The following is a 9,873-nucleotide window of genomic DNA, read 5'->3' on the forward strand; positions in this document are numbered from 1 at the left end:
CAACATTCTAGAAGAAGAGAAACAGAATTAGAAGTGGATAAATGACTTATTTAGGGTCATATAACCAATTAGGATGATGTTACTTTCCTTGGAATGGGCATATAAGAACAATTTGTTCTAACAACTTTGAAGTCAGCTGAAGCAGGTGCTATGGAATTCTTAGAGCTTGATCAGATATTGAAGATACTAAAGTCATCCACTGGGCCATCATTAGTCAGCCTGGATTTTTTCTCACCACTGGAATTTGAGAACTGGAAGACTGATGACTTTGTGCAGCTCTGCCTCACTTAAATCCATTCCATGGACAAATCATCATCATCATGTAATATCGTCTTCTGAAAATGGACAAGCAACATTAGCATTTAAATAATACTCTGAGGAGTTCAATGTATTTTACAAATATCTAATTTGATTGTCTAAGCAACATTGGAAGGTATGTGCTTTATTATCTTGATAGTGTAGCTGGAGAAACCTAGGGAGACATGAAGACTTGTCTAGGGACCCAAAACCAGTAAGTGTCTCAAGATCAAATTGAACTTGTCTTCCCGACTCCAGATTAGTTTCATTCTCTGTGAAATTCAGCTGCAGTGTGCACTTAACTGGGGTTAAAGCCAAAATTCAAACAGTGAATACCTAAGTTCATACTATGGATTGAACTTGGTGCTAGGCTATGGAGATACAAAAACAAAAATGAAACAATTCCTACCCTCAGGTTGATAGCATTCTATGGGGGAGAAATGATGGACACATGACATTTAAACAAAAATAAGAACAAGGTGATTTGTAAAGTTTAGGCAGAAATACTAGCAAGAAACTGAAGAACCAATAGTAATGCATGAATTGTGATTAGATATTTAGGCTAGATGTGAAGAAAAGTTTCCTAACCATTCCAGCTGTTCAAAATTGGAATGAGCTGCCTGTGGAAGTATTGGCTTTCCTTTCTCTTTGACATTTCAAGTAAAAGCTGAATGGCTATTCGTCAAGTATGTCTTGGAGAGGGATTTCTTTTTGGGGATGGTCTGGACTGGATAGAGGCAAAGTATCCTCTTGCTCTGAGATTCTTTGATTTACAATAAAGCCAAATATTAAATTTATCTGTGAGCTCATTTTTTTCAATTGTCAATTCGAATTGAAAGTTTTTTTCAACATAAATTATTTTCTAGTCATGACCCCCTTAAATATTTTGTGAAGATGACACAACCCAAGTATAGGACTTCATATTTATTGAGTTAAATTTCATTTTACTATATTTTTCCAATTTCAGGAACCCCCTCCTTTTTTTTACATCCCATATCATTGGGTTAATAATTCCTCCAGCATGTGAGGCCATTTTTGTCATTATTCTGATACTGATAAGAATATTAAAAACCTATTTGCACACAGATAAATCATCTTGTTCATATATTTCTTCTACCATGCTCCTGAGTCAGAGCTCAGTCATTGGGACCAAACATAAAAATTCCTCACTTGTACAAGAAAGTATAAAATCTTGTGTCTGGAGGAGTCGTGGTGAGCACATTTATGAGATTTTTCAATATGAAGGGGACATAAGTAACTGAAAAATAGAAGGCTCATAAAGAATAATCAACCCTATTTATGAGGCTTGCTCTTGGTCCTGCAATGATACGTAGAGATGAATTTGGCCCATAATGAAGTTAAGTCATTTTTTCTTCCCCACTCTTTGCCCCATTCCATGCATTTATATTTTGCAAAATGAGAGGGGATTGTGCTATAATAGACTTTCTCAAGGAGTACCATTTCTTTTCCATTTCCTGACTTTGGCACTGAATCAATGTGTAACCTTGGGGACACACAGTCTCTTTGAGCCTTTCTTCTGCATCACATCAATGAGGCTGAGCTATTTTACCTACTAGTTTAAAAGTAGTTTTTCTTCTAATTAAGAGTTTCATAGGCCCATATGATTGGATTTGATTCTATATGTCTTATTACATGTTTATTGTACATTCATACAATTATACAATTATAGATTTAGAGCTTAAAGACATCTCCATAAGACTGGATTAAGAACTCACTTATTTTATAGATTAAGAAACTGAGGCTAGGCACTGGAATAAAAGATCAAATGAAATAAAATATTTGCCCTGGCTGGATGTGAAAAAGCCCATACCTAAGTGGTGTGACAGCTGGAACACTGGGCTTGGAGTCCTAATTCTACCTTAAACACCTAGCAGCTGTATAATGCAGGCTGCGTTGCTTACCCTCTACTAACCTCAATTTCTCATGTATAAAAATAATAATATCATCTGTCTCACAAAGTTGTTGTGATGATCCAATCAAATAATCTATATAAAGCATTTGTAACCTGTGGTTCTCTCTATAAATGCTATTTATTATTATTAAGCAGAAGATAAAGAGAAAATCATTACCATGAAATGGGAAGCAGACCTGTTCCAAAATCAGGAGGAGGCCCATGATCAGATTCTGGCTGTGGGATTTACCAGTGAATATTGATACTTCATTTAGCCCACGATGGTTTTCTCTTTTTATTATTATTTTTTTAAATATTTTATTTTTCCAATTACATGCAATCACAATTTTTAACCTATACTTTCTAAAATGATTTGGTCCAAATTGTCTGCCTCCCTCCCATTCTTTCGCTCTCCTTGAGATGGTAAACAATTTGATCTTAGTAATTCATGTATGGTTATGCACACCACATTTTAAGATTGATTAAGTTATGAGAGAAGACTCATAAAACCCAAACCCCCAAATATAATGACAAACGAATCAAATAAAGTGAAAAATAGTATGTTTAAATTTGCATTCGGATGCCATCAGTCCTTTCTCTTGAAGTAGAGAACATTTTGCATAAAGCCTTCAGAATAGTTTTGGGTCTTTGAATTACTTAGTATAGCAAAGTCTTTCACAGCTGATCATGGTACAATATTGTTCAGTCATTCCTTGAATGGTGAAAATCTGCTCAATTTCCAATTATTTGCTACCACAAAAAGAGCTGCTATAAATATTTCCGTACATACAGGTCCTTCCCCTCTATCTTTGTTTTCTTTTGGATATAGATCCAGAAGTGATATTACTGAATTAAATGGTATTCACAGTTTTATAGCCCTTTAGGCACAGTTCCAAACTATCCTCCAGAATATTTGTAAGTTCACAACTCTACCAACAATGTATTAGTTGACCAATTTTCACACATCCCCTGCAACATTTAGCATTTACCTTTATTGTCATATAAACAATTTCCTAAGTGTGAACAGGTACCTCAGAGTTCTTTTCATTTGCATTTCTCTAATCAATAATGACTTTGAATTTTTATATGATTATTGATAGCTTTGATTTGTTAATCTAAAAACTGACTGTTAATATCCTTTGACAATTTGTCAATTGGGAAATGACCTATATTCTTATGAATTTGACTCAGATCTCTGTCTATTAGAAAATGAGATTTTTATCAAAAAAATTTGTTATAATCATCTGCTCCCAGTTTGTTGTTCCTTTATAATCTTGGTTACATAAGTTATGTTTGTACAAAACCTTTTATAATTTAATGTAATCATAATTATTCATATTCTATCACATAATGTTCTCTATCATTGGTTTAGCCATAAATTTTTCCTCATCTCCAACAAGTAGACCATTCCATCCTCCCCTAATTTGCTTATCGTATTATCCTTAGAGCCTAAATCATATACTTATTTTGACCTTATCTTGGTATAGGGCATCAGATTTTATTCTAAAGCTTGTTTTTACCATACTGTTTCCAAATATTCCCAGCAATTTTTGTCAAATAGTAAGTTTTCATTCCCAAAGCTGGGGTCTTTGGGTTTATCAAAAACAAGATTGCTAAAGTCATTTATCCCTAATCTATTTCATTGACCCACCCTTCTATTTCTTAGTCAATACCAGATTGTTTTGATGATTACTACTTTATAACACAGTTTAAGATCTGGTATTACTAGGCATTCTTCATATTTTTAATTAGTTTCCATGATATTATTGTTCTGTTATTTCTGATGAATTATAGCATTATTTTTTCTAGTGCTATGAATTTTTTGTAGTTTGATTAATTTGGTAACAAATTAGAAAATTAATTTAGGTAGGATAGTAATTTTTATTATATTAGCTCAGCCTATTCATGAGCAATTAAAATTTTTTTCCAATTTTTTGTATTTAATTTTATTTGAGTGAAAAGTGTTTTGTAATTGTGTTCATATATTTCCTATTCTTTTTTGGCAAATAGATTCCCAGGTATTTTATATTGTTTAGAGAGATTTTAAACAAAGTTTCTCTTTCTAACTCTTGCTGCTGAGCTTTGTTGGAAATAGATAGAAATTCTGATGATTTATGTGGGCTCATTTCATATCTTGAAACTTTCCTAAAGTTATTCATTATTTCAACTAGTTTTTAGTTGATTTTCTAGAATTGTCCATATATAGCATTATATTATCCCAAAAGACTAATAGTTTACTTTGCTTATTGCCTAATTTAATTCCTTCAATTTCCTTTTCTTCTCTAATTGCTAAAAGTATAATTTCTAATACAATATTAAATAATAGTAATGATAATGGGCATCTGTGCTTGACTCTTGATCTTATTTGGAAGGCTTCTATTTTATTTCCATTGCAGATGATACTAGCTGAAGGTTTTAAGTAGATCCAACATCATTTCAAGGAATTTCAAGAAAATATCATTTATTCCTATGTTTTCTAGTGTCTTAATAGGAACGGGTATTGTGTTTTGTCAAGAGCCTTTTCTGCATCCATTGAGATAATCATATGATTTCGCTTAGTTTGATTACGTATATGGTCAGTTATGATCACCATTCTAATATTAAGTCAGCCTTGCATTCCTGACATGAATCACACCTGGTCATAGGGAATCATTCTTGTAATTTTTGTTGTACTCTCTGCTAGTATTTTATTTGAAAAATTTTGCATCAATGTTCATTAAGGAAATTTTCAGTAATTTTCTTTTTCTGTTTTTGGTCTTTCTGACTTAGGTATCAGCACCATATTTATGTCATGAAAAGAATCTGGTAGGATTCCTTCTTTGCGTATTTTGACAAATAGTTGGCATATTATTGAGATTAACCATTTTTAAATGATTGATAGAATTCACTTGTGATTCTATCTGGCCCTGAGGATATTTTCTTAGGGAATTCATTGATTGCTTTTTCAATTTCTTTTTCTGAGATAGGATTATTTAAATATTACATTTCCTCTTTTTTAAACTAGGCAATTCATATTTTTATAAATATTTATTCATTTCACCTAGATTATCAGATTTATTATTTTATAATTGGGCAAAATAGCCCCAAATGATTGTTTTAATTTCCTCTGGATTTGAGGTGAAATCTACTTTTTTGTTTTTGATACTGATAATTTGATTCTCCTTTCCATTTTTAATCAAATTAGCTAATACTCTATTTTATTTTTTATAGTATCAACTCTTACTGTTATTTATTAGTTGAATAGTTCTTTACTTTCAATTTTATTAATTTCTCTTTTGATTTTTAGGATTTCCAATTTAGTATTTAATTGGGAATATTAAATTTATTTTTTTCTATTTTTTATGTTTCATGCCCAATTCATTGATGTGCTTTTTCTCTATTTTCTTTTTAATATAAGCATTTAGGGATATAAATTTTCCCCTGAGTACTAATTTGGCTACATTCCATATTTTTTTGATATGCAGTCTCCTCATTGTCATTCTTTTCAGTGAAATCAGTAATTGTTTCAATGACTTGTTTTTTTACCAAACCATTAGAGTAATTAGATTACATAGTTTCCTATTACTTTTTAATTTGCCTTTCCATGAACTCTTATTCATTATATTTCCACTCTATTTTGATCTGAAAGTATTACTTTTATTGTTTCTGCTTTTCTGCATTTGATTGTGAAGTTTTATGCCCTAGTGCATCGTCACATTTTGTATATGTACAATTTGCTGCTGAAAAGAAGGTATATTCTTTATTTCTATTCAGTTTTCTCCAGACATTTATTAAATCCAACTTTTCTAAAATTTCTTTCATTTCCTTTACTTCTTTCTTATTTATTTTTTATATAGATTTATCTAGTTCTGATAATGAAAGGTTGCAATCCCTCACTAGTATAGTTTTACCGTTTATATATCCTCCTTAATCCCCTTTAGTTTCTCCTTTAAAATCTGGATATTATACCATTGTGTACATACATGTTAAGTAGTGCTATTACTTCATTGTTTATACTGCTTTTCATCAAGATAAAACTATGTTCTGTATCTCTTTTAATCAAATCAATTTTTGCTTTGACATTGTCTGACATTGTGATTGCAACTCCTGCTTTTCTTTTTCATCTCAATTGAAGCCCAATAGATTTTTCTCCAAGCACCTTGCCTTTACTCTGTGTGTATCTACCTGCCTCAACTGTGTTTCTTGTGAACAACATATATTGGATTCTGTTTTTTTAATCCACTCTTCTATTGACTAAATTATCATCTGTGTATCCCTCCATCGTTTATATCCTCTTTTAATCCTTTCTTTCTCCTTTCCAACCATATCAATGCTTTGCTTTTAATCATCACCTCATACCTTCATATTAGTCCCCTCTTCACCATCCCCTTTCTTATTCCTCTCCTACTTCTCTATAGGGTAAGATGAAATTCTATATCCCAATGAATTTTGCTGTTCTTCTCTCTCTGAATCAATTCCAATGAGAGTAACGTTTAAGTATTATCTTTCACCTATTTCATTCTCTCCTCTATTGTAATAGTTTCTCTGACACCATGACTCTTTATATGATATAATTTGCCCTATTTTTACTTTCTCTCTTCCCATTTTTCTTAATGCAATCTGCTTTTTAAAATTTTTTATATAGAAAAATTTTCCATGGTTATATAATTCATGTTCTTTCTCTCCCATCCATTCCCCCAAACCCCCTGTAGCCAACATGTATTTCCATTGAGTTTTACATCTGTTATTGAACAAGACCTATTTCCATATTATTGATAGTTGCACTGGGATGGTCATTTAGAGTCTACATTCCAAATCATATCCACATCAACCTATGCGTTCCAGCAGTTGTTTTTCTTCTGTGTTTCTACTCCCATAGTTCTTCCTCTGAATGCGAAGACCATTCTTTTTCATAAGTCCTTCAGAATTGTCCTGGATCATTGCATTGCTGCTAGTAGAGAAGTCCATTACATTCAGTTGTACCACAGTGTATCAGTCTCTGTGTACAGGGTTCTCCTGGTTCTGTTCCTTTCACTCTGCATCAATACCTGGAGGTCATTCCAGTTCACATGCAACCCCTCCAGTTTCTTATTCCTTTGAGCACAATAATATTTTTTTTAAATTTTAAACCCTTAACTTCTGTGTATTGACTTATAGGTGGAAGAGTGGTAAGGGTAGGCAATGGTGGTCAAGTGACTTGCCCACGGTCACATAGCTGGGAGCACAATAATATTTTATTACCAATAGATACCACGATTTGTTCAGCCATTCCCCAATTGAAGGGCATATCTTTGTTTTCCAGTTTTTTGCCACCACAAAGAGCGAGGCTATAAATATTTTTGTAAGTGTTGTTTTCCTTATAATCTCTTTGGGGAATAAACTCAGCAGTGGTATGGCTGGATCAAAGTGCAGACAATCTTTTCTGCTTTTTAACCCCTAGGTGTTACTTTTGCACATCATCCAAAATGGTTTGCCAATACACCTTTTGTCTATGTATACTTCTTTGTACTAGTATGATAATGATAAAAAAATCAAGTTATAAATATCATCTTTCCATATATGAATATAAACAATTTTACTTATTTGAGGCTCTTGATATTTTTCTCTTTCTTATTTCTCTTCTTATGCTTCTCTTGAATTCTGTATTTGGACATCAAATTTTCTGTTTAAGTCTGGTCTTTTCTTCAAGAATGCTTGGGAGGGGGCAGCTGGGTAGCTCAGTGGATTGAGAGCCAGGCCTTGAGCCAGGAGGTCCTAGGTTCAAATCCAGCCTGAGACACTTCCCAGCTGTGTGACCCTGGGCAAATCACTTGACCCCCATTGCCTACCCTTACCAATCTTCCACCTATAAGTCAATGCACAGAAGTTAAGGGTTTAAAAAAAAATAAAAAAAGAATGCTTGGGAATCTTTTATTCTATTAAATTATATTTTCTCCTGAAAGAATATAGAATATGGTCAATTTTGAAGAGTATGTGATTCTTGGTTGTAAACCCAGTTCCCTTGCCTTCTGGAATATTATATTCCAAGCCTTTTAATCCTTCAGTTTAAAATTTGCCAATTCCTAGATGCTCCTGATTGTGGCTCTCTAATATTTGAATTGTTTTTTTTCAGGTGTTTGCAATATTTCCTCCTTGACCTAGGAGCTCTTGAACTTGAATATAACATTCCTGGGAGTTTTCTTTGGGGATTTATTGAATAATGTGATCTGTACATTTTTTCAATTTCTATTTTACACTGTTCAAGTATATCAGGGCAGTTTTCTTGGATAATTTCTTGTAATATGATGTCTAGCCTTTTAAAAAAAATCACAATTTTCAGGTAGTCCAATAAATAATTCTTCAATTGTCTCTTCTGTATCTATCTTATCTAATTTTAAAATTTTCAAATTCCATTTGAGTTCTTCCAGCATCTGGGACCAATTCCTTTGTTTTTTTTTCAAGTTTTGCATGTGTTTGCTTGGATCTCACTATCCCCTGTTGACTCTGTGGCTTGCTCTTTGTCTCCATAGACATTTTCTATAATTAGGTGTTTTTTTGCTGTTTCCTCATTTTCCCAACATTTTTTGGTCTGTAAACTGGAAGTCCAGAATGCTGCTAATTCTCTATTTTGCTGATGGTTTGTAGGACTTAGTACTTTGAACTACTTTGTCTTGGGACTGAGCACTTCAAGTCATCACAGGCTTGAAAGGACCAAGATCTCTGGACTTCTGGGCCTCATTGTTGTTTTGGTCCTAGGGTATGGTACTTCAAAGGATAGGGCTATGGTGTGGAATATTATTTTGTTGGTGTAGGCAGGGTCCCGGTATACTAAATTTGGCCTATGCTCAGAACCTAGCTCAGTAGGTTGGGGATGGTTGGTCAGTACTCTTCTGTGTCCAGTTTTGTTTCTGTTTTCCCCTTATCCCATGAAAATTGATTCTCTATGCCTATTTTTAAAGTGTTCAGCAGGAAAGTTCCCTCACTCTAACTTGCTGTTGGCTTTTTACTCCTGTCACTTTTAGGTGCTTTTAAAAGTTTGGTTTGGAAGGATTGTCAGAGTGGTTTCAGCTTTCACTGCTCCTAAGAGGTTATTTTGACTTTCTCAAAAGATTTCTAATGAGAAGTGTCCTTATAGATCACTGAACAAAGAGATTTGAAATGACCTGCCTATTATAGACAAAAAGTATATGGAAGACAATGGTACAATGGACAGAGACCTGGACTCTGAGTGAAGAACTGACCTGAGGCCTGTTTCTGACACATATTGACTGTGTAACTCTGAGTAAGCTAATTTACTTCTAGTGTCCTAGTAAGCTCTCTAAGACTCTAAGTTATAGAGCAGGTGCCCTTTTACATCAGTCAAGACATTTTTCTCACTGGGAGGAAAAAGAAACATTCAGCCACAAGCAAAAAAGGAGTCAAGATTAGAAATTAGTTTATGTCCTGTATCTACAAGACTAGTAGTTTTCTATAGTATCTGGATTCTTAATTCTTTTTGTGTGTCCTAGCTCCATTTGTAAGTCTACTGTAGCCCATAAACCCCTTCTCAAAATGGCATTTGTAGCATTTACATTTAAATATACAGTAATTCCAGGAAAACCAAGTATTAGTGAAAATAAAAATAATGAACTCCAAAGGATAAAATGTTTTCTTCCCTCTCATCCATTTTCTCTCCCTCCCTCCCTCCCTCCCTCCCTCCCCCCCCC

This window comes from Gracilinanus agilis, chromosome 2 (genome assembly GCF_016433145.1).
Source record: "Gracilinanus agilis isolate LMUSP501 chromosome 2, AgileGrace, whole genome shotgun sequence".
Taxonomy (NCBI): Eukaryota; Metazoa; Chordata; class Mammalia; order Didelphimorphia; family Didelphidae; genus Gracilinanus; species Gracilinanus agilis.